Genomic DNA, 26,361 nt, shown 5'->3' on the forward strand with positions numbered 1-26,361 from the left:
GGCACTACTTGGATCAGAGGAACCCACTCATTGTGAGCCAATTAAAAGTATGAAAGCCCTGTCATTGGTTTCAGATGGATCAAGAAAGCAAGCAGTCTGCAAAGTACCTGCCTATGATGATTACATGGCTCAGGATTCATCTCAAAGTCAGCTGACTGCTACATCAGAGGGCATAATTTTATCAGAGTGTGAAAAGCAGACCTTTTGAAAAAAAATTTTAAAGTAGAAAATAATTAAATATTATCTCTTGAGCAGAAGGGAAAAAATCAAAAACTCAGAAACAATTAGCCTGGAGTTTTCTATACTTGAACAATACTAATCCAACTCCAACAGCAATCTCTCACTTGCCCAACCCTCTGATCTGTTCTTCTGCATTGCCCAAGTCCATGCCCTGATAATCCAACCCAATGTAACCAAAGACTGACACTGCCTTGTGAGGCAGACCTGCTGCCCTGTTTGCTGTGTGCTGTTTGGCAGCTAACTCTTCACCTAAGACACACACTATTGCTTTTGTTCCCTGATCGATTGACTGAACCTTTTATAAACAGGAGTAGGGAACTCAAGATTGTCTTGCAAAGGTTCATGGCATGAACCCTTGCATACATCCAGGGATATGCCACTCCACACAGACTTTCTTGCAAACACAAACACTCACATAAATGCTTACAGAAAATGTTACTGAGGTGAGTTCATCACTTGCTATTTTTCTGCACTATTTGTCTTGTTCTTGTATCAACTCCCATTTGTAACAAGAAACCTAGGAGGCACTACAAGGTTTTCAAGGCCAACATGCACAGTGCTGCTTATGTGACAACCCACAGACATCACGAGAATACAGGATTCTTCTTACTTTTTTAAAACCATTGTTGTATTGTATCAAGAAAGCAACTATATGTCATCATATACTAAAAAAGACTACTAAGGGATCAAAATGAACAAGGCTGTTTATAATGCTTACGGGTTTTAATATTTTTTTCCCCCCTCTGCATTAATTCCCAAGTTTCATTGATAGTTTGCCCTGGCTTTCAGGGATCAGTTCAGTGAGTTTAGCCTGGGCACATTCCACAGTCCAGGCTGTGAACTCCTTCATGAGGAAGCTAGCATTTTCCTTATTGTAATATAGTTTACCTAGCAGCCAGACTAAAATGAGATTAGGATGGTAGACCCCTTACATCTGAAGCAGCATTACTACCCTGTTGTAGATATCCTCATCCTTTTCTGGTGCTGTGTTTTGAGGTTCAGCTTTCTCAAAGCCATGCCATAAAGACAGCAACCTCCTTGAGAAAATATTTTAGGGGGGTCAGTTTTCTTTCTCCTGGCTTTGAAAGAAGTTACAGTACAGGACTGCAGTACATGACAGCATCCTCCTTCTTCAAGAGAAGCATCTTCTTCATAGAACTGATAGAATTTTTTGTTTTGTTTCATGTCAGGATCCTCACATACTTCTGGTTCCTCAGCAGATTTACACATCACCCTGTTTTCCAGGTTTCTCCACTATAAGGACCAATTCCTTTATGCAGTTTAGCTGCATCCAAAACATTATCCAGAATTTACCCTACTACTTTAACAAATATTTTTTCTTTTGATATTTAACACCTTAGAAATTCCCATTTAGCTAACATTGAACAAAAGACCAAGACAGAATGTTGGCCATTCAAGCTAGAACCAAAGCCCAAACCATTCTGGATCAGTCAATGCTTTATTTACTCAGTAAGAGATATTATTTAGTGTAAAAACATAATATCTTTGACCTATTTGCAAAACTCAGGCAATCCATGACCAGTCATCTATCTTAATAAAACTTAAAGGCAGTTATTTTGAAACCACATAGAGATAACACATCTATTAGACATTCTTAAACACTTTGGTTCATCACCTGTGAGGAAGGTTCTGTTCAGCATGATTCATTTCATGTACCTAAGTACAACTTTCCATTATTCACTTGGTACTTCTCAAAATTTCAGCACTCAAGCCTGTCCATGCACTTTTTTTCAGTTCTTTTTTAGTCAATCATGTTAGAAGTTCCATTACTCAACCCAAGGGTAGGTCCCATCCCAGAAGAATAGTCTCATTGCTGTAAAAGCCAAGTTCTTAATTTCTGTGCCAACACTTTCTCTTTTATAGCTTACATCACTATTTCTAGCACTCCTCTGGCTTTGATATAGTTGGGCACAATTACTCTATAAAAACCTTTGAAAGCTTTCCTTTGCTAAATATCGCTTCTACAGCCAGCATCGACATGCCTGTAAAGGAATTGTCTGAGCAACTGGCAGTGTCTTCACCCTCTTTGTAACGCCACAGAATTGTAGAGTCAGTTAGGTTGGAAAAGACCTCTGAGCTCATCAAGTCCAGCCTATGACTGGACACCACCTTGTCAAACAGACCATGACACTGAATGCCATGTAGAGCCTTTCCTTAAACACCTCGGGGAGGGTGATTCCACCACCTCCCTGGACAGCCCATTCCAATATCTAATCAACCTTTCTGTGAAACTCCTCCTTAATATCCAACCTGAACCTTCCCTGGTACAGCCTGAGGCCATTTCCTTTCTTCCTTTTTTTGGATTTCTTTCCAGAAGCCTAGGGTTGTGTGGAGTCTGCTCTGCACACAACCCTGAAATTCTTGCTGCGCACCTGATTTGAAGGTGATCTGGCAGTTTTGCTGCAGCTTGGATTTGCCAGCAGGTTTGCAATACCCAGCAACAATTATTTCCCTGATAGCTCAGCTGTAATTATATGGTCTCTCTAGTCTTGTAGAATTTTTTTTTTGGTGGAGATTAGTCCAGGATATTTCAAAAGAAAGAAAAAACTACTTCTGAGATTAGGATCATATGGAACTTTTAATTAGCCCATCAAATTTTTGATACCTTAGGGGGTGAAATTTTTTCATCCTACCTGAAATCAAAATATTGTGTCCTTTAACTTTTTAGATTTTTTTTCAATATCAAGTTCAGAATTCTGCACATTCCTCTACCTATTTCATCTTTCTGTTTCTTCTACTTAACCATAAAATTGTTTCATGACAAGAATTTCCACTACTTTCAATGCCTTTTAACTCCCTCTCCTTTATCAGATGCAAACACATAGACAGGGGTCACTCAATAATGTGGGGACACCAGCAGAAGGCCTGGAGTTTGGATCCAGGGAAGATATTTAACTGTTGATTTGTCACACTACTTTTTGTAGGCTTTCCCTTCCCTCAGCCTCCTTTTCTAACTGACCTCTCAAGAAGCTGCAAATACCCGTGTTCAATGTGCACATTCAAAACACCACAGTATCATGCATCAGCTGACATGAATCAGGCAAACTTGTTTCCAAGCTTTTGAAAGCTGCAGCCCCCCACAGAAAACCTTGAGATGCTGTTCTGAATGTGGTGCAAAACCAGGAGGAGTGGCATGTAGAGTACAAGCAATGTTTGTTTGCCTTGGATGAAAGAGTGAATGCTGTAGTACCATCCCTTGTATTTTCCAACACACTTTTTTCCTATCTATGAATCATCCATAAATCATTCCTATGATTCATTATACACCTATTAGTTATTTATAACAATAAATTCACAGATTAACATGAGCAGTTTGGGGCTATGAAATATTAAAACCATTTAATAGTTGCATGGTACAAGGAATAAGAGTGCACTTGTTTGTTCCATAATTGAAAATTAAATGAAGAAATTACAAGTCTGAGAGCATGCAACGCTCCAAATTTTATGTTTTGGGAATCATTTCAACAAATACTTTTGCACCCTAGATAGGCCTAAACAAGCCACATGCTCAGAAATTATTGGCTACATTGAGAAGCTGGATATTTTTTAGGTAACACTTGGTTGCACTGCATGCCTCCAAGGCTTTCTAATATTTAACAAGAAGGCTAAAATCCTGCACTGCAAGCACCAGGCTGACATTCAACAGGGACTGCTGCAGAAGCTACCATGTGCAGCTAGAAGCAGAATTACAAGTGGAGCAGCCCAAACCCCAGAGAATACCTACAATAGCAGGAAGAGGCAACACCAATTCCACAGCTCTCCTGGGGCAGAGCCAGAATAACAGCTAGGTTCAAGCACTTTGCCAGAAGAAACCCACCCCACAGGAGAGGCAGTGTTTGAAGCAGGCTACAGGGAAGCAGTACTAGACGAGGTAGCACTTGCTAAAACAAAAGCCAAGGAGAAACTGTGGCTAGGCCAGAAATCACCCTCTCTCCAGAGGGACAACCCAGAACAAGTACAAAGACATGAAGACACATTTCTCACCACAGCAGCTCCTATTCTCTAGCAGCAAGTCTCCAAAGCCACTCAGCAGCAGCTGCAGCCCTCCTGGCTGGGTCAGGCACATTCCCACAGACCTCACACCATCCAAGGCTTGGCATGTTCAGCCCGAATTCAGTTAATTCCTTTTTACATTACATCCCACTTTATAGGGGATTCTTTTTAAGCACCTTTAGATTTTAAATTCCCCCACAGGAACACTTTCCAGAGAAGCACCATCTCCAACCATCCTAAGGCAGTAGAAATCACTTATAAGAGCCATCCACCCCCTGTCCTTCCCCCACAGGGCAGTGGCCCTAATGCAATAGGCAGCAGCTGCCACCAGGAAGACTGATTACATAAACCAGTCCTTCTTTGCTTGCTCCTTAAAAGGCTTCAGGTGAAGCTTCATGTGAGCTTTATGCTCTTAATGAATTGCAATCCCTATCAGTGTTTGCCGTTTTGGGTTAGCTAGTACTACTCAGCACTAAGCAAAGAGAAAAAACAATGGTGATGAAGTAGCAGTTGGAAGGATCCTGACTGGCTGGAAAAATTTCCCTTTGCTTACGGCAGGAGAAAGCTGCTCCAGATCTTCTTTTTGGTCATAGTTTTTTCCTGCTTTGTATAATTCATACACCTTTGTGCCTAGCCACTGCTGCCTTTTTTGATGTGGTCAGCCCAGAGTCATGTCAGCACAGTGATGATGCTCCCATACTCTGCCATGCAGGCTAATCAAGGGAAAAAGCCTATTTCCAGAGTGTGCTTCCTCTGGAACCCATCTTCACTTTCAGCTTGCAGCCAAGAACCCAGCTGGAAAAAAATCTAGCCTCAGCACCAGGACAAGAAAAACATGTGTTTATAAATGCACCTCTGAGGTGCAGACTGGTCAGGTCATCTACAGAGCCAACAGGTGCTTCTTCAGATGATATTTTTCGTATGTTACCTTCAGGTTGAAACCATAACACCACTACAGCCTGGCCCTGACTGAAGAGTACAGCACGGCCAGACAAGCAGTGGACATCCCTTCAGCAATGCAGTTTTACATTGCCAAATGCAGAAGTAATGCTGGGACCTGAAAGACACCAGCTCAGACTCTGGTCATACCAGGTGTACAGTGTTTTATTCTCTCCAACTTCAGATGGAATTATTCCACCCTTTATACTGGATTGTCAAGAGGAGATGAAAACCAACACCACTGACTCCATCCTTTTACAGCATCATATTTATTGAGGTTGACTGTAAATAGGGAATTCTGCCTTTAGGAACTGGTTTTCCTGGGGCTATCCAGCTCTAGCTGTAGGAGAACTACCATTCTGCCTTTTGTCTCTTTTTAGGTAAGTGGTCAAACTTTACTATGATCACCCATAAACATTCAGCATGAAGGATTTCCACAGAGCTCATTGTAGTCCTCACGGCAGACACAGGAGCCACATCCCCCCTCCAAAAGTCCTCAGCAGCTTTTGTCAGGAGCAGCTAGGGATCATCCATCTGTCATTAAAGTGTTAATTCGATTCATTAACATAGAAAATATTCAACATTTCCCACTTTGGAGGAGATGGGCTGTGCCGTCCTTTTAATAGAACTCTGCTGGAAATCAAACACAATTTTTATTCAGGGGAATGATTACTGTGTCTTGTTTAATTCTTGCCTAACAAATGTCAGCACTAATGTATTACAGATTATTCAGTCAATTTGATGGTTCCAGGTGAAAGAAAGGAACACAAATCTCTTCTTTTAGTGTAAAAAGGGTCAGCTGGATGACTTCCACTGCAGGAGCTGAGATGAGGCTTGACATGAATCAATCAAGCAGGCTCAATTTTACAGTTATAGTGCCTAATGCCTAAACATGAGCGTATGGGTGAAAATTAGCACCCGATTATGAGCATACATGATCTTCCCTTGGAAGACAATAATATTGGCATTAAGCTTCTCAAGAGGGAAGATGCTGCTGGTTTTTAATATGTCTTAAATTATGTCAGGAAAAACACTGGAACATCACACAAAAGCCACAGTCAGTGTATATTGCTATCTCATAGAGCTGGAGATCTTTACAACAATATTGACACAGGAGCAGGCAAGCAAATGTCAGCCAATATAACATATGAAATACTTAACGTAACCAATTTTCAGCTGTCAATCAGCAGGGAATAATGACTGATGCAAGGAATCAATACACCACAATTGAATTCCAGCTCACAAACTTGTTTCGTTCTGTGCTATAAAAGACTGTCAAATGTCACACCCCAAGAGATGCAACAGGATTCCAAAGATTTATTTATTTCAAGCTCTGAAGTCTATTAGCAATAGTGCTCCTTGTGCTATTGGAAAAAGAGCTTTGATGACATTAAATTTTCAGAAATGACAACTCATTGTATAGGGAGCCAATTAGTTATCATTGTATCATATTTCAAAAATCCTTCACCATTTTACTAATAAGTGATTGCACATAGTTATGGTCAAACAAATTATTGTGACTTTAAAGCTGCAAATATTTGATTGCATTATGGTATATTAACGGAATACTTTTCAACAAGTTGTTTTATACTTTTGATAAAAATAGTGTAAAAAGAAAACCCTATCTGTGGCTCTATTTCATTCAGGTAGCTTAAATGTTCAAATTAGGAGATCATTCTCTCTCAGCTGAATGAATAAGATTTACCATAGAAATTTAGAGAGTTGTGTATTTTCCTCTATACTATCCTGTACTGTTGGCTTTTTAAAAAAGTATTTAATAAATACAATGGAAAAAATATTAATTTTCATACTCCACAGTATTGTAGTCTGACAAGGCAATGGAGATGTCAAAAGGAAAGACTGAAAGGATGTAAAGATGAGTCCTGAAAGAGTCATAATATCCACAGAGTATATATTGTTTTTATAAAAGCACGTGGCATATATTCATCATCAAAAGAGAAAAATTAAATCCATATAGAAGGCTGATTGTAAACTATCTGAAACATAAAAATGTGCTTGTACCATAACATAATCTGGTTTTGGTAATAGATTACCCATTCACTGCTTCATTCCTGACTTCTACTTCTTGTACCTTTCCATTTATTCTTTCCTGCAATCCTGGAAAATGGCATGGCAGTAGCCCCTTCCTCTCTCCTTAGTTCAGCTGAAGCTGTGGAGGCTCTGGGCAAGACTGGGTATCCTTCTGCATTTGGATGGTGGAATCTGCCCCACAGCAATTATAAGACTATTAAAATTTGCATATTTTCTTTACTGGAAGCTGAGTGTTAATTAAAATCTGACAGTACAATGCATACAGAAGATAAACACTACTGTATTTTCTTTCCAATACATGGACATATAGTGATTCATTTAAGACAGAGAAGCTCATGCTGTTGAATGTGCTTATTAAAAACAGCAAGGAAGGTCAGGGGCAGTGCTTGCTGTATCCTTCATTTGTTCTTCACTGAAAATGATATAACTGAACTGCAAAAGTTGAGATTGAAAAGCCGCTAGCGTGTTGTCTAATTTCAGCCACAGAAGCTGCTGTGCACTCCATGACTTTATGAGGGAATAAGATTACAGGTCACAAGAGCTTCTTTATTTCCCACCTGTAGCTTCTAACAACATTTTATTAAGGATTTTCCCATCTTCTCTCTCTGACCTACAGGGGACAAAATTCTAACAGCTGTTACAGGACCTGTACCGAGGTGGCATTAACACAGATTAGCAGTTCTGGAAAGTAGTATCGTTTTATCAGGACTCTATTTATGACAGCTAACTAATTTTTTATGGTTCTTCTAAGATAAACACAGCATATCATTATGTAAACAGGAAAAAAGGCATTTAATACACTTAAACACTTAATGCATCATGCTTGTCTTAATGCATCTTGCTGTCTAAAATCACACTAAGCTGCTGTTTGAAGTTTTAGTACTCATTTACAAAACAAACAGTTGGGTAACCCATGCACTCATCTATATATATTTACACATATATACGTGTATATACACATATATATAAAATATATTACTTTCCACGTATTGCATATGGAGGATCCTGACTTCTTATTAATCAAGCAGAGTCTATGTTTACTAATACACCCAAGCAGGAGAAGACCTTCTGCCAAAGGTTAAGACACATTAATACAGGTCCAGTGCTCAGCCTTTCCTTTACCTCTTCAGTGTAGTTGTGTTTTCACAGGGACTCCAGGGTTAGGACCTTGTAGTGTATTGCAGAAACAATAATCTTTGTTATCGAGGTTACTTGTTATGCCAGTTTTTTTATTCATGCAGATGCAACAGAGAGGAGGAGAGAAAGAGGGAGAAGGAAGAGAAGAGTAAGAAAAAGGGATGAGGGGCAAAAAAGAAAAGCTACACTATGATGTTATAAAATTCTAAAACGATTCTCTATGAATTATCCAAAAAGAGCTTATTTTTTCAACTTTGTATCTTCAAGGAAGCACAAAGTACATGTCAAATATATCTACAATTGAGCTTTTTGGCACCTTCTCTATGGGCATTTGTGATGGACAACCCAAGCAGCTATCTTAAAGTTTATATTAGGTATCTGGAAGACTGGGATAGATTATTTTTTGACATCACTTTTCTAAATGCAGCCGCTAGGCTAATCAAGTTGTGTTCCTATTGCACTAGAGAGTTGGGAAACTCAAGTCCAAAGTAATATCTGAAGCCAGACCAAGATACTACATACCCATTGCAACTTTCAATGGGTGTTTTACCCTCCCCAGAGACATATTTTTAGCTGATATGAAAATAAAATATTGTTAGTTTTCACATTATTGAGACTGATAAAGGACTGGGAGCGAAAGTAGATGCGTTCAAATGGGGTTGCAAGGCTGCTGCAGAGTACAGTGAGCGTTTTTAGGATGCCACAATAATCATAACTGAGTTCAGATTTTCAAGTCTTATTTGAGTACCTGAGAAGGACACATAAATTTCAAAAAATTTCACACCTACCATAACGAGATGTTTTGAAAATCTACACAAAAAATGCCATACGATAGGAATTGTTCTGTACTTCTGAAAATCTGGCTGTGTGTGTAATTGTACTGAGTCTTTCAGTAATATGAGGGATACACCCAGATACGACCAATAACAAAACCACAACACAATAAAACAATTAAACTTCAATTAAAAATCTGTGATAAGAAGTGATGTGAGACACCTGTTCAGCTCATTGCTCTGTGAATTTCCCCAGAGCAGAGATGCCAAACTTTTGAAAGATATTTCCCAACAAGAGCATCTGGATGCTGGCAGGCACTGCAGCCAGTTGTGCTCACTCCTTTGGATGGGCTTCCCCCCATCTGTCAGTTGTCAGACTGCTACTGATAGATAGTGTCTGGGCTGGACACGCCTTTTACTTAGAGTTGCTCAGCCTGTCACCTGTATTTTTATATTGAATCTCCTCGAAAGCAAACTTGGGACGAAATTTTTGACTACAGGCCTTTGGCAGAAGTAAAAAAGCTGCATCTTGTTCTTGTAATACTCATCTTGGCTTTCCTCCTGGATTCCCATCATTATTTTGAACCCTTTAGCTGTTTAAATAAAGGCTCCCATTCTCTGCTGAGAAGTGGAAATAGTATTCCTTTGACATGACTGCTGGGAACCTTGCCTGCATTTTCCTCTAGATCTTTCTGGGAGCACCACAGAAACGACTACAGCATTCTTCTGTCTGTCAGTGACAAGGGTCAGGTGGTATCAGCAGAAAACACCAGAAATGTCCTTCCCTGCATGGGCCATGGGAAGAAGGCAATAGCACAGGCACCACTGGGGAGCATGAGGGAGTGACTCATTGTGCTTTAAGTATAGTTGACAAATGATGAACCTGCATGGTTTGTTCCCAAATCCTGTCTTATGAAACCCCAGCTCAAGCTATGATTGCTGGATGAAGCTCAGACTGGCTTAGGACTAGTTCTAAAAGTGTAAGGTACAAACTGGAGCCAGGGCACAGCCTCTGACCTGGCAGGAAAACACCAGCATGGGTCTCTCAGGCTGCCCAAAATTTATATTCAGCTCTTTGCTTTCTATTGTTGCTGCTGCTGTTGTACTATTTTGGTGGGATGCAACAATTCCCTTTGCCAACAAAGCTGGTCCTGTTGTTGTAGTAGTGATTTATGGAAAATATGTTTACAGAAGTACACAGCAACATATTACTGTCCTGAAAATTGACCTGGTGAAAGTGTACACAGTCTACCAGAAGTCCTTGGCAACAGCCCCCTTCTTGCTCTGAAGTCATTAAGACATTTCAAATATGCCCTAGTAGAAAAGTCTCTTGCAAAACATAGGAAAACTGCTCATGCTGCTATTTGCTGATCTTCTATAACCTCTGATTTTTGCATTAGGAATCTGTTTTGACTGAGCAAAGTAACATAATACAAGCCAGATTGCCTGTCCACAGCTTTAGGTTTTAATTAATTTTCTTTGCTTTTGTGGGCTGTCAAATTCTTACTGCTATTTATTTTATAAGCCATTAAGTATTGCTGGCCGTATCTGCTGAATGGAGGGGATAGGAGAAGGGCAAGAAATAGGAACAGGACCAGCTTCCTGTATTTAGTTAAGAAAAAACTTGTTTTATAGATCTCTGATAAAAATTACATATCTAAGGTTAGAAATTAAGACTGCTGTAGTATTTTCTCATGCTAAAATATCCCTGACACAGTAGCAGCAGCAACTTATGGCAGGTTAGCAGATTAGCACAGATATTCAGTGTCATAAACTAGTAATTATGTCTGTGGATTTGGGTCAGATCATGGGCCTAATTTAATGTCTTTTATGCAAAGGTACCTCCCAATGTAGTTATTGTATAAACAGCATGGGATTAAGCCAATGTGTTATCCTGTAACTATTTAGCAATTCCTTGATGTATTTTTTCTGTATGGGTATATTTCTTAACATACGCACTTGAAAAAACCCCAGGGATGTACAGACTGTGGTGTGCAAATGAAGAACATTTTTTTTCCTGAGAACTGTTGAAGGGCTTGCTGCTGTGGTTTTCCCTTTTTTCCTTTTTGCTTGGTATCCGAGGTTTCTACAGCATTATAGTTTAGTTGAAAAAAACCCCACAACTGTAACAGTAGTTAAAAATAAAAACTGCCTTTAGTAAAGCACATTTTTGAAGACTTGAGTAATAAAAGACACACAGTAGTAGTGCCAGTTGCAGAAGAACTACCAAACGATTGCACCATCAATTACAAATAAAGATCACTCAGTGGCAAAAAAAACCCCACAAAATCAATTAGTGCCATCAGGCCTTTCACCAGAGTTTCAGACATTATAACTATAAACAATTTTTAAGTCTAGTTATTCATGTTAAGCACTCAGAAGATAATCCCAATGGTCTTCTTATTGTATATTTTTCTTTAACAGTTTTGATATAAGGTTTTACGCCCTTAAAGGATCACCAGCTTGTTAAAAGGCCCAGCTATTTTATAATGTGTAATACCCAGTAAAACCATCTTAATCTACAACACTGTGTGGTAACTATTTCATCCTTCTGAATGACTGTAGCTCCTAATATAGGTGGATAGCAAATAATCATCTCTTTTGCAGGAATTGAATTAACCAGGGGAAATTCTCTGAGATACAGTCCATTATGTGGAATGTTTTCTTTTCTTTGCATGATGTGGAAGTACACTTTCAAACACGCTTATCCTTTAATTATAAAAATAGAAAACAGTTCCTTTAACTCCTATTGAGCAAGATTTATCCCAACAATGATACAGAAAATTATTCTATGTGGAAATCCGGCACATTATACACAGGTATATTTGCATCTGTGGCAAAAGGATGACATAACAATGTTCCTCTCCTGGTTTATCAATTTACAGACTTATGCTGTAAATTAATTCCTAGCTTCATCCATGATCTTAGGCTACCTGTGAAAATCCCTTGAAGAGTTCCAGTGAAATACTGGCATTTTCCAATGGGCTTAGAAGACATATATGCAGCTTTAAAAGTCACAGTTTGTGCTCTTCCCCCTGAACTTGTCTCAGTGCCTACACTGATAACCTTCTACTGCAATACTGGTGCATACAATAATATATCCAGATTTATCCTATAGGTTCCAGTCATTAAAGTTACGGAAAGAACAGCGATTGACTGTTGGCTCAGTGCTGGAAGATGGGAACTATAGTCTAAAGAACCTAAAAATTTCCTTGCCAGACCTGCTTATTCCCAATTATTCCTCCCAGCCTTCTTTCAGCCAGCACAAGCCAATGGAGGCCATTTGTCTTTCATTTCCCTGCCCAGTGACTGAGAAAGCAAAGCCAAAACAAAGGCAATAGTAGGTAATTGCTGGCTTATTCCACCTTATGGTGGGAATAATTAATTTGTTGGCTGAGCAGAAATTTTCTGCAAGCTCTACAGCTCCATGTACATGAAACCTGACCTGTGGGCATAAACCTCCTAAGTTCCCCAAATCATCCTCCAGTGATAAAAAGTAAATAAGGGATTTGCTGTTGTCTCCAGCAGCATAATTTTTTATAGGAGCACATGTCCTCTTTTGTGAAGCCAAAACCACATGTGCATGCACTCCATTTTACAAACCCAATAAATAGCAAAGCAGATTCCTTTAAACAGTATCAAGAGCTAAAGATCACATTCTCTTTTATCAGTGTCAGCTACTGAACTTACCTAAGCAGACAGTCTTGAGCTCTATAAAAATTCAGGAGTTAATTGATACAATGGAGTCCATGTCCTTGCACATTGCTTGGTTTCAGATATGGTGCTGTGTTTAGACCACCGTCAGGATCATGGCAGGGAGCCTTTTCAGAGTAGAACAGACATGCCTCCTGCCTGTGAAAGAAAACCTAAGAAAAAATAATATTAGTTAATCCTGTGTTCGTTTCACTAAGAATAATTATTTCTGTCCTGATCCTCCCTAGGTTCTGTCTTATAATTGAAAGGGGAAAACAACACTTATGAAAGATGCAACTCCATTTTTTTTGTTTTGTTTTGTCAACAGGCAAGAAAAAGTCTCGAAAACCTTAAGAAATTACACTGTATATGATTCAGATGAAGAAGGAAGGTGTTTTCAAGGTCTGGTTAAACCAGAACACCAAAAAACTGATTCTGATGATCCCATGGTTGAGACAACACTTTTAGTGAAAAAGCAAAGATGTTCTGCTCTCCAGCTATCTTCATCCTCTTTTCCCTCTCTTCTTGTGCTGGATTTACTCTTCACTGGCAGAGACACACCATCAGCTGACAGAGAGCATCAGAGGTTGATCAATTTCCTTATATATGTAAAAGGTAATCTTTTCTTCAGGCTGGTTCTCATCTATCAAATAATCATTTTTATGTGTTGGCCCTGGCACTGCGTCATGCACCTCCAGGCTGTGTAATGAGGCCATGAGGTCTATGGTATTCCAGCTTTTCCCCTTAAAATAAATACATGAAATTGTGAAGAAAAAAAAAATTATTTTTGTCTTCTCTACTTGGTTTCATAAACATATAGGTCATGCAACCTGGGACATTCAGGTAAGTTTTTAAGCTACGGTCTGAAGTTTTCAGATGTGACTCAGTTATAGGTATATTCCCTTGATTACACCTTTCCTTATTGTTCTGATTACTTTTAAATATCTTTATACTACACAGAAACTGCTCTTTAATACCTGTTAAAACCAGTCTGCATCAACTGAATAAAAATCACAGTTTTCACAGCATTCATAGCACTCACTAGTTTTGCAAACACAATAAAATATCCAAATAGTTTTTGATAATTGGCATGTATCAGATATTTATTTATCTAAGAACAGCATAGGTTTTCAGTCCTTAATTTAAAAATTATTCACCTCAAAGCAATGAAAAATACTTTTCTTGGATCAGAAATTCTATTTGCTTTCAGACTATTGTTTAGAGTCTAAGCCTTAAAACCATGTCAGATTTCTCTTATCTAATAAAGGTCTCTTACATTTTTATTCATACACCATGCATTGATTCATAACCACTAAGCAAACTACTTTTTTCCCTTCCCTTTGTGGCTCAAGATTTTCTGGGCAATGTTGCCTTTCCATGTTTATTGCATTTCCATGGCATGCTTAATATCCAACAAGATTTCTGACGATAATATTTTTTTAAGGGCTGTCTGCTTGGCTCTTTAAAAATAGGTAGGGGCCTGTAAGGACCTATTCTGGCAAATCAGCTCTCTGATAACTTCCAGGTTATCACAATTCCTGTAGCATGGTCACGGTGGGGTGGGTCACATGGTCATGCTGTGCCGAGCAGCCAGCACTCCTGGGCGGCAGGGAGGACCACTGAAAGCCATGTGGTTACTATTAGGAGGGAAGAAAAAATACCAGGACCCGGTTCGGCAAAGCTTCCTGAAAGGCATGATGATTTGATTTTAAAGCACTTTATTGAGATTTCAAATTTGATAGCATTTAAAATTGCATACAGTGTATCAGTATTTTATAGGTATGTTAGCATTTTTTATATGTGCAAACATTTATGCTGAGAGAGGAAAGCAGAGGATAACTATAATAATGTAAGGCAGAACAGACACCAGCATGTGTGGTTGCCTGGCTTTGCACCTATGAGTTTTGCAGTTATGTCACATAAAAGAAAAAGGAGCTTTTCCAGATCAGTTCTCACTATTAAAAAAAAAAAAACAAAAACAACAAAAAAAAAAAAAAACCGGGAAAAGAGAAAAGACCAATCACAAATGTTCAGCTGCAAAGCATGCTAGATGAGAAAAATTAAACTTCATAGACTTTGTAATCTATGTATCAAACATTTACCTTAGATAGCCAGTGCAAAGGCATTGCAATTTGCACCAATTAAATAACAAAGACTACACAAAAATACCTAAAGGGCAAATCTTGTCTTCCTCAAAATAATTCCCTAAATGTATGTTTTTGGCTGTCTAGGATTAAAATAAAATACACGGGCAACAAGGGGAAAAAGAATATTACATTTCCTGTGGAAAGGATGGGTAATACAGTGTGAAACTCCTGTCAGCTACTGTTACCTGAAACAGTCATTTCATAGTTCTTTTCTTCATCTCTGTGTTGGAATGATATGGCATTTACCTACACCAGGAGCACTCCTGCCCCACTGTTTCCAAAAATAGCTAACTCAGTAAGACATTTCTGGTTTAAGCCATTTTCCTTCTCCAGCAGTTTCCCCAAGGCTAAGGAGATAATATCATCAGCCAATATGTCATGACTATATGTTTTTAATTTGCACAGAGGTACAGGCAGGTAGCAGGCAGCCTGCCAGCAGGGCTGTACAGCCAATTCTGCCAAAAGAGAAATTGTGAAATCACTTGTGTTTAAACAGGGAAACGTAAACCAATGTGTCAGCAGAAGATGCCCAACATTTTGAGGGCCCATGGAGCAGCAAAGAGCAGCAGACCTCACTCCTGGGCTGCACATGAAGCAGGACAGCGTGGGCACCACAATGTCCTCCCTGGCCACGACCATGGCATGTGCTTGTATGTAAATGCATCTATGTGTTTAGGCAGCACCCTGGCTGTACTTTGAACATTTTGATTCGAGAACTGTGACATGTGGAGGATTTTCCAGCTGAGATGTGCCTATGTATTCTGCTTATGCTGCAGTTATCTGTGGGTGAAATTTTAAATTTGGGTTAAAATCTATAACTTATGTTAAGACAAAACAACGTGTTTGAACAGCAATCACATTCAGATAATATTAGAAATATTAAATATATTTGAATATTCATATTTTAAAATGTTTTGTCTTTCTTTTAATTTTAAGCCTCAAGGCTGGAAGGTTTCTACCTTTAAAAGTGCTTTCTTTCATTCTTCTCTGTAATGGCCATCATCGGTGTACTCCCATTAAAAAAGTGAATGCTTCAGTAATAATTTCCTTATAATTTCTCATTGTAAGGTTAAATTAACACTTTAAAAATTTGGTGCTTTTTTCCTTCTAAACACTGAAAATTGAACTATAATTGCAGACTGAATGTGAGGAATTGATGAGCTCATCACATATAATTAAACACAATCCAGTAGCTAATGCTTTTTTTTAACAATGTTATTCCCTTCACCAGAAATACTGTTTGTGTTTTTGAAGAAGAAATAGACACTATTCTTACTTAACATAAATAATTACCACTGTAGCTACAAATTATTAAATAAAAGCTTTCATTTTACTTTGTCTGGAACATACTTTTACAGGAATATACTACAAATCACAAATCTTTATGCAAATACTAAACCTCAGCAGCTGACGCCCGAATTAATGCTTAGAAGCACAAAAGTCAGAAAGGACTAAGATCTAGATAACTCAAGCTATCCCCTGAAAGACACCACTTTTACTTCCAAGGGCCCTCTGTTGGGTACCCCTTGGCTCCTTCCCATTCTCATCAGCCTGGGAGTGGGAACACATGTGCTTGCTCCTTTGCCTTCACATTCAGTGATGAATAAAAAGCCCCTAAATCATTTCTCAGCAAAGAGATTAAGGCTCAATTAAATCAGAAGTTGTGCACCAAAATTCCCAAACAGGAGAAGGTTAAAAAAAAAAAAGAAAAAAAAAGAGAGAAAAGAGTTAGTGGATCCTTCAAAATAGTACTTGGTATCACAAAGAAGTTAGGTTTCTCTTCACGCTCATTTTAGGGACTTGGCATTGAGGATGTGGCCCCTAGTACTGATTCTACTGGGAATAATCCCAGCATGAAGCTGTGAAGTGTTAAATATTACAGTTCATGAAATTAATTAACTTTTGCCTTCACAGTACTTTTTGGTTTCCCTCTTTTAAATCATTTTATGTGAGCATTTCATGTGATGCAGAGCACTATTTTTTCTTCTTTGCCTCACTTTTTGGAAAGCATTCTTCTCCTTCCTTTTGCCTTCATATTGTGTTATTTCTGACCTCTTGCTCATCTTTTATTACTCTCTGGTTCCTAGCTCTATTATTCAAGCTGATATTGCAGCTGCGATTTCTATTTTTTTCTTTGCCCTTTTTGGCTTTGCCAGGCATTTCATTAGTGGACTCATGGGGAGCATTTATACTGTCTCTCTGCCATGATAGAGTTCAGTGGGATTTACTAAAACTGATTCTTTGGATATGTCTGCTTCCAGTTATGATTAGAAACCTCTTTCCACTGAAGCACATCGAAGAGATCAAATTCAGATCTGGTGAAAGCAAGAGCATAGGGAGGCACAGAAGCCATCAGCTAAGGTGCAGCTTCTTACACATCTTTACTTGGACCATGGCACACGAGTAAAAATTTTCCCCAAATAACTATATTATAACAAAGTTTCTGAAAGTCATCCTGCAGGAGCAAGCTCACACCCCTACAGAATAACTTGTGAGATCAGAGCTCAGATATTGCAAACCAGCAATGGGGTCCTACAATTTGTTCAAATAACTCACAGATGGGGTTTTATTTAGGGCTTTTCAGGTCAATGTATTTATTTTTCCAAAGGAAAGCCAAACATAGAGACTTTTCTTTGTTGTAGAAAGACGTGATAGCTAAAATATTGGTACATTCATCTGGTTTTTTGCCATGTGCCACATAGGTTCCTGGTTGAGTTTTCCCCTCCTGCAGCTCTGCTGCTCCCATGTACCTTCATAACTTTCCTCCTGCCTTTTTTTTTTTTCTCTTCTCCCCCAGCCCCTTTGTTGCCTTTTAAGCTTACTGAAAATAATGAACTCTCCTGACCTTTAACATTTCTAATGTCTCTGCTTATTTCTGTAAGTTAGTTTTGGCTGTTAGGTTATGTTATAATGTTCCAGCAGAGATATTCTTTTTGTGATGACAGTAAATAAGATACACACAGACTTTTCTGTTTATTTTTTCAGCTGTTCATTTATAGTAAATTTTAATAAAAACTGTGAAACAATTTTGTTCTGTGGGGGAGGCTTGACACAAAAGTAGAACAATAATGTGCCAAAAATGCGTTGTTATGATCTTTCAGATGGGTACTGTCACTAGGAGGGGTCTGCACTTCAGTCAGTATGAACATGATAAAGTAGGAACAGTACAGCTGCAAACTCCCTTTGGATAATGCTACAAAACATATGGAAAACGTTTCCTGACTTATGAAAAATAATATTGGGCAGAATATAGTAAAGGGACTGGGTCAAAAGGGTGCATAAAGCACCAGTGCAAACCTTAAGTGCAATCTTGTAGTCATAAATTCCCTACTAATGAAATGTATATGCAATTCTTACAGTCCCTCAGTGTTTGAAAAATCTATAGTGTTAATAAAGTGACATAGTTAGAAATCTATACAGGACCTTATTTATTCATTATTTATTTTAAGAGATGGCCCTGAATCTAAACATTCCCTTAGGGAAAGTTTGGTTTGTGATTTAGGTTCAAAACCATACTTTTCTGGCCGGGACTCATTCCTAATTCTGCTTGGTTTACACGTCGATGTGCTACCTTGTTTAATTCATCTTGCACAAAGCTGGACATTGAGCTGGCAGCCCTGCAAGCTGGGCCACCAGCCAGGCCCCTTCTTCCTGTGAAACAGGGGCTGGAGCCATTGCATCCCTGTCTGGAGTTGTCTGAATGCCCAGGAGAGGTCCCTGCCTTCCCCACCCGCACAAGGGTAGTGCTGGTGAGGGTTGAGGCTGGTGTGTGGTGCCCTGTAGTCTCTCTCCCTCAGCTCTGGTTGGGGGAAAGCCCTTCCTCTGCCTCAGGCTTGGATGGGGTTTGGCAGAAAGTCGGCTCCCCCCCACTGCAGCTGCTACTGGCTCTATCCTACAGAGGTGTCTGGGCTTTCCACCCTCGCCAAAGAGGTCAAGCGGAACCAAAAGAGAAGAAATCTTGCTGATACAGAGGAGCACACAAGTGCCTGGGCTAGAGGGCATGACTCCCGGATAAAAAGTTAAAATAGCAGTCACTAGGAGGAGCAGCAGGAGCCCAACCACATGCTTGGTATGCCCAACTAGTTCAACAAATCTCCCGGGTGGCTGTGCAGTCCCCACCTGTGCGACTGCCAGCAGGATCCATCCCCACAACACCCGCCAGCAAAATGGTGAGCAAACAGGTCGGTGTGAGGCATGGCAGGAAATGCTTCTGAAGTAAAAAGAACCCATTTCAGGCTGCAGAAGGACTAGTCCTTTTTAATGATCATGATTGAGTATCTCTTGGGGTATGTGCCATGAGGTGTGGGATGTAAGCGCTTCTCTGTACTCTAAATTGACTTCTGTCATTTTTCTGTGGATTTTACTTGTTTTATAATTGCTCACTTGATCCTACAAAAAATAAACTAGCACAAACAGTGAAATAGGTAGACCATGGGAGCAATGAATATCCACATGATTAAGGGTTGTCAAGCTTAGGTCCTAAATAACCATAACTGCCATTCTACTATCTACAGAGTTAGAGAAGAGAGAAAGGTGAAGAGAGTTGTTGTTACTGGTAATTTATGATAAGAAGCTTGTCCTCACACAGGAGCAACTATACTCATCTTTTCAGGTAGCAATAATTAAATTCCAATAATTTAATTAAAGTGATAAAATGCTGTAGGGTAAATAATAGAAATTAAGAATACTCTTCATACTAAATGTCCACAGAATGAAGATTCATCAAAAAGGTCAAATTTTGCCCAGACAGCATGTATCTTTGGGACAAATGCTGGAGTAGGAAGGACCCCTCCAAACAGACAACTGAAACATCCTGTATTAGACTTCTGCTCTGGATTATCCTCTGTGAACAGCAGAGATACTAGGATGAATATGCTATTGAGGCTAAAGGTTTGTTTTACACATGTGAAAAGATAAGGTGAGGGTCCTGATATGCAGTTGTCTAGGTAAGAGATGATGAAGGATACTGCATTATATAGATGATGTGCTGTTTAGAAATAGTGCTAGAGTGGCCACTTTAAATTGCCTACACCCACCTCCTGCTACTGATGGGCGCGTTCTTCCTAGTCCTATTTCAATTTATCAAATTTAACTGCCCTGTGGAAGTGTGGAAAAGAGGTATGGCAAAGGAAGAAGACAGGATTGGATATTACCCTCTCAGTCAATTTTTTCAGGGCGATGAGTAACAAAAGAAAAAAAAATCATTTTCCCTTAGAGGAAAAAATTATACTTTGCCCTTCTCATAATTCACTGTTAAAAACACTCCTTCTTTACAGCTTTATTGACATATATATGGCCCTTAATTAAGAATACATTTGCTGAAACTGGAAAAATGCAACAATGTTGAGTTTTAAGATAAATTATTAGCAAAATTAACCAAAGCTCCAGGAAGGCTTGTAGCAAAAGGACAATGAAATGAAGTGAGAAAATTTGTCTGAAAAAGGGTAAGAAATACCACTTGCTTTGCTTATTTAGTGGCCTATTAATCTGATGGGCTCACTTGTCTTTTTTATCAGGTGAGTTTCACATGAATTTCTAATTTCACATGCTCTGATGCAGAAGGATCTACCCATCTGTGCCAGCTGTGGGGATAGCTCAGCCAACACAGCTCTGGGACAGAAAGTGTCAGGGCCACTCACCTTTCTCCAGGGAGGTCACTTCTCCATAGCAATTGAATGACCTGTTAGTCGAATGGTTCACATGTCCATGACAGGAAAAGAAAGAGAGAAAAACGCTCAGAGAGTGAGATGCTAAATGAAAATTTTGTGAACGAATTCAGCCAACGTGACAAGAACAGGCTCAGAATAATTTCTTATTGCTAAAAGACATCGAGACAAAAAGGGTAAGTTCACTAACATTCTCATTAACATCTCATAGAACCATAGAAGAGCTTGGGTTGGAAGGGACATTAAAGATCAGCTTGTTCCAACTCCCCTACCATAGGCAGGGACACCTACCAACGGGCCAGATTGTTCAAAGCCCCATCCAGCCTGGCCTTAGACACTTCCAGGGATGGGGTATTTAGAGCTTCTCTGAGCAACCTGTTCCAGTGTCTCACTACCCTCACAGGGAAGAATTTCTTCCTAACATCTAATCTAAATCTCCTTTTTTTTAGGTTAAAATTCTTCTACCTTGTCCTATCACTATCTTCCCTCGTAAAAAGTTTTTGTCCCTCTATTTTATAAGAGCCCTTTAAGTACAAAAAGGGTATATTTGCACGATCCTTGCAGAGAAAAATGCATCAGAGGAACACAGAAAATCATGCCATTTTTGCATCTGGCTACGGCCATATGAATGCACCCTGTGACACAGTAAGGGCTCTCGACCATCGTGAAATGGAAGGGTCTCTCCAATGCCAGCTGGTGAAGAACTGAAGCAGAGTGTGTGCATGGAATATGGTCACTCTTATCCACCGAGCAGCTGTTTGCCTGTTTTCAACACTGATGTGGCATGTGCTGGATATGATGACAGCCTGCTTGATGATACCTGTGCTCCAGAATATTTGGAGAAGGACCAGCTGCTCACTCCAGCACCCACGTCCTTTGGAGTCAGCTCACTTCTTTTAGGAATCTGACCCTCCCGGCAAGTTATTTGATCTGACTGGCATGCAGGTGCATGGAGGCCACAATGGCAATTGCTTAGCCATTACTAGGAAATTTTAGGAATCCTAGAAAATCTTCCAGAAGAAACCAGGTGTGTTAAGATACGAGTAGGAAGAAGAAATTGCCTTTGCTTCAGCAGGGAAACAAGTGGAGAAGATAATCTTTGTCACTTAAGGGTGGATTTATGAACGTCTTATGTTCATAAACCAGGATGCTGAAACCCTGTGACATATTGCTATGAGAAATAAATAAGGCATTGTGTCTCAGTTTCAAATCTGAGAGCTCCATACCACACAGGAGAATCAGACCTTAGGCCTGTCAAAATAAAAGATAAGGAAGTAACAATAAGGAAGTAAAGAGAGCGTGCATACTGTACTACTGCAAGATGGGGATACTGTCTTTGTCATCTCTGCTGGACCACACTAAAATCTGAACATAACTAAAAAGTCCATGTAGAAGCAGCATCTATTCACTAATTGTTTTCTACAAACTATTTCCAGACTTGCAGAAACTGGGATGATATGAAGCAGTAGGCATGCTGCTATGTTGGCATGTTCTCTGCAAGACCTGTTGACCTGGGAGAAAGGCGAGGGACAATAGTTGGGGAGTTGATTTTATCAGATACCCTGGGACCAGAACATGGATAACCCCACGAAGGAAATTTCAGCAACAGAGCTGCAGGCAGAGTATAGTCCATGTGATGTCTCTGAGGGGCAGAGGTACTCCCTCTGTGCAAGGACTCAGGCCTCTAACACCTTACCTCACTTTCTTTTCCTCCAGAGCTATTTCCAGTCCTTTACTTCTACAGATGGTGACTTCATGTTTAACATGGAATATATTAATTAGCTCCTTGCAGCCTGTAGTTCAGTTAAAGAAACAGAGAAAACCAGAGGTAGCAGCTGTTAGAAGTCAAGCTTCTTTTTCTTAATATGATAAGAGCAGTCTGGCTCTTACTGGGGCAGTAGCATGGTCTCCTACAGTTACAGAGTGCTCAGGGAGCACCGGAGTTCAAAAGCATTCTGCAAGGTCCTGGTGCTAGGGTGAGGATATTTGAGTCCTTGACTCCAGTCCTTATCCTTTTACAGGACCAAGGATTTCAAATGTAGGCTTCAAATAGCAATTAAAAATAGCAACTAAAAGCATTCTTTAGGTATTTCATGTTGTCCTTGTTCTTTGTCTGTTATACACCTGCCATGGAAAATGTTGGATATGAAAAGTGCGGCAAGTTTTGACAAATGATTTCTTGTTTAATTAGAGGTATGTATGGTTGACATACAATACAAGATGGAAGTCAACAGATTGCTCATGGGATATCCTCAGAGTGCCTGCAGTGGGGCCAAGCTTGCAGCTCTTTGTCTTCTGAGTTCATGTCTGAGAGCTCTCAGACTAAAGATCCCGGAACAATAGTTTCATTTCAAATATAGATGTATATTCCTCTTTCACATCTGTCCGTACTGTACTCAGTCATGAGGCATTCCTCTTCTATTTCAAAAAAACCCAACAGCTTACAACAAAAATCACTTTTAAAATTGTACAGTAGAGGCTGGATGTATTTCCTTTTCACAGAAAAATGTTATTATGAATCATATATAACTTATACCTGCATTTTCAGAGCACAGTTCAACCGCACTCTTTCTGTACATGTAGAGATTTTATATATATATATATAAACACACACATTATATATATATTTTTTTATATCTATAAAATGATGATTTTGTCATCTGCACACTCTTCAAAAAGCAATGTGGGGAGGGATGCCAGTCTCTTAGTGTTTCTGCATTATGATCTACTGACCCTGAAAATAGGGTCAGAAGGAGGTCTCACTGCTAACTGGAAAACTAATCAATATAATTCTACCAAAGGGCTAGTATACACCAAGTAATATAGTCCCCTCCCCCTCTGCAAAAGTCTGTGCCTTATTGTAGAGAATATAAACATCATGTTTTGATACTCATGGAAAATAAAAAAATACCAAGGAAACACAAATGTTTATGATTTGTGAGGTTGGGGATATCACCAAATCATATCGCAGTTCTCAAATTTTAGTTCTGAGCAGTTTGATTGGTTATGTTTTATGGTTTGGGCTTCATTTGTTACTAAGAAACATAGAACTGTGCCTCCTTTTCTTCTACACTTAAAAATTAGAGAAAGAGAGCAACTTAGGATGAAAAGATCATTTTCTTCCTCTGTCCTTTCCCTCTCCCCTGCCATCCCCCCAATATTGCAGTTACACATTGAGAAAAACAAGCTGATCTTATGCTATGTTAAGAGTCATACTCACAGTGATGCCCCGTGCAGCCTGCAGGGATGCCACCATACAGCAGGGTTGCATTTGATTCTGATCAGGTACTTTTACCGAGAAAGACAGCAAGACAAAGGGTGAAAGGTCACTGGTGACTAATTTTCTGAAAACCAGCAGCTTGTGTAAGTAATAGAACATTTATTGTATTTCTCTGTCATCCCAGCAATGAGCTAGAAAATCCATAAGAATTCCCAGCACTAGCCTTTATTAAAGTATAGCCCTGGATTAGTTTAATGTCTAATTTAAAGTCACTGCCCGTACCTACTTTCCTTACTTTTCTTAAAGAGAGCTATTTTCCCCCAGTAATCTCCCAATGTAAGTTGCCAAGAATATCTTTTCCCTTAATAAGAAGTAAGGTTTCATCTATTTTATACATCTATCTGTGTGTATGTGTATGTTGAGGAAAGAGCACTGGAGTGCTGCATTCTTCTTACATTATTTTCCCTGCATTATAAGAGCAGGGCAAATACTGCAAAATCCAAGCACAGCCTTTCAAAAAGCAACAGCACAGGAGTTATAAACTCCTTTTACAATGTTTGCACCCTTTCCTTTTGCTCTGTGCAAATATTAATATGGTTTCAAAACATTATTTTTCTGAAAGGATGTTCACAGAGCTGGCTTTTGTTGTGGATGAGACAGAAATTGTTAACCTGAGTTCCTCAGTTCCATACCCAAGCTACAGGTCTAAGGCTAATCAGCTTGAAAAGAAGGGAAAAATGCCCCTCTCCAACAGGAATCTGCCAAGTGCTTGTGATCACTGCACTCCTTGACCATAATGATTTGATTGGAGAGCCCGAGTGGCTTGGTAGAGCTGGAGATGGCAGTCAGCGTTTTCAGTCCATGTACCTGACAGCTATAAACACTGTCATTGGACCTCCAGTGTGATTCTTGATATGCTAGCCTTACAAAATGTAATTACCCTCTAGACTAGACTAGAACAATGAAATACACTGTTCCGTGTTGAGTGAGTGCTCACCTCAGAGGGTTTTATTCAGCAAACTGTCTTTTGATGGCTCAGATTTTACTACACCTATGCCTAGATGATCTTCCTGGTGCATCACCTGAATCATATATACCCTCCAGAGTGGGCTCTTCCAGAATGGTATCCAGGTGAGTTACACCTGAGCATGTGCTGCCTTTTCAGTACTGGCCACCTGAACCCCTTTGAAAACAAGCCCACAGCCCTCTTGTGCCTCTAACAGTGACTACTCTGTGAGCAATCCTGAGCTGCTTGGTGAGAGCTGCCGCACTGGGTAAAGTTTCTCCCATATGAAACCCACTGGGAGTCTGGAAATGCCTCTCCTCCCACTGGCAAAACTGCCCATTTTGGTTTTCTCATATGCTCAGGAACCTTGGAGGGAAGTGGAAGGCAAAACCCTACCTGTGTATCCCTGGCTCTCCACGCTGCACTCCTGTTTTAGGCACAGGCAGCTTTCTTCATCCACAGGCAAGCTCTGTTTTTTGGTCTTTTCTGCTATATAGAGGCCAGTCCACAGCAGATTTCCTGTACCTGGTTGTGCTTCCCTCTCCTATCTGAGCTGCCAGAGATCATGGGGCATATTCTACTGGGGGAATAAAAAAGACAAATATGAGAAAATTTTCTTCAGATAATTTAAATTCCTGGTCTAAATTCCCTGGCATGACCAACTCATAATTCATGCTTATGACATCACAGCCAGTTATCACAGCAGGAAAAGACAAGTGTTTAATATTAAAGTCTTACCATATGGACAAAATAAATTAGATAGTATTAATATTTTACATTTATTAGCTATATCTAATGTACACAGTGAAATACATCTGAAGCATCACATTCTAAGTTCACACATTCTGAATTCAATGATTTTTTTTTTAGGTGACAAGCCTCTGAAATTGTGCTTCCAGTTACTAGCCAGTTACTTGACGGATATATGACTGCACATGCTTTAAATCAACATGGAAAATACTTTTAAAAATCAAATTCACAGCTCTTTGGCTCCTACTTTCTACCATTTGTTTATTTATAGGGGAAGAATGTGGTTGAACCTTGTAGTTAGATCTAAAAAAAGCACAAGAGCTAAAACATACAGATAGGCATACGACTGTTACTGTATAGTCAATATGATGCTGACAATACTTCTGTGCCCTAGAATGGTTTTCAGCTATGCAAAAGATGCAGAAACAGCAGAAATTTGTAAATTAAAGCAAATTATCAATTTTCAGAAGTGCCACAGTGTGGAAACCAGTTTGATTTTCACCAGAGGAAATCCCACCAGAGAACACACAATAAAAGAGAGAAGCTGTTCATCTAGTACCAGCAGAATCCAATTGTTTGTTTGGGGCAAGACTCAGAGAAACTAAACCTCCCAACATGGTGATTTCAGAAAGCGACAAAATTTTGTTCCTGCCTGTGTCTGACACTCTATACAGATCACACAATACAATTGCTTTGCACTTAATTTTGATCATGGAATATTACA

General features: G+C 39.4%; 1 long non-coding RNA gene across 2 annotated transcripts in view; it reads right to left on the reverse strand.

Annotated features, from left to right (window-relative positions):
• LOC104697132 overlaps window positions 1-26,361 on the reverse strand; it is a 558,345-nt gene that overhangs the window by 238,176 nt on the left and 293,808 nt on the right. Inside the window, exons 9-12 of one of the 2 annotated variants that reach the window (XR_005601786.1) lie at window positions 25,284-25,467; window positions 23,882-23,949; window positions 22,358-22,454; window positions 12,846-13,021 (exon numbers count right to left, since the gene is read on the reverse strand). This is a non-coding gene — a long non-coding RNA (uncharacterized LOC104697132). The remainder of the gene's footprint in view (window positions 1-12,845; window positions 13,022-22,357; window positions 22,455-23,881; window positions 23,950-25,283; window positions 25,468-26,361) is intronic. The other variant, XR_005601785.1, reaches the window with a different exon arrangement.

This window comes from Corvus cornix, chromosome 4 (assembly GCF_000738735.6).
Source record: "Corvus cornix cornix isolate S_Up_H32 chromosome 4, ASM73873v5, whole genome shotgun sequence".
Classification (NCBI taxonomy): domain Eukaryota; kingdom Metazoa; phylum Chordata; class Aves; order Passeriformes; family Corvidae; genus Corvus; species Corvus cornix.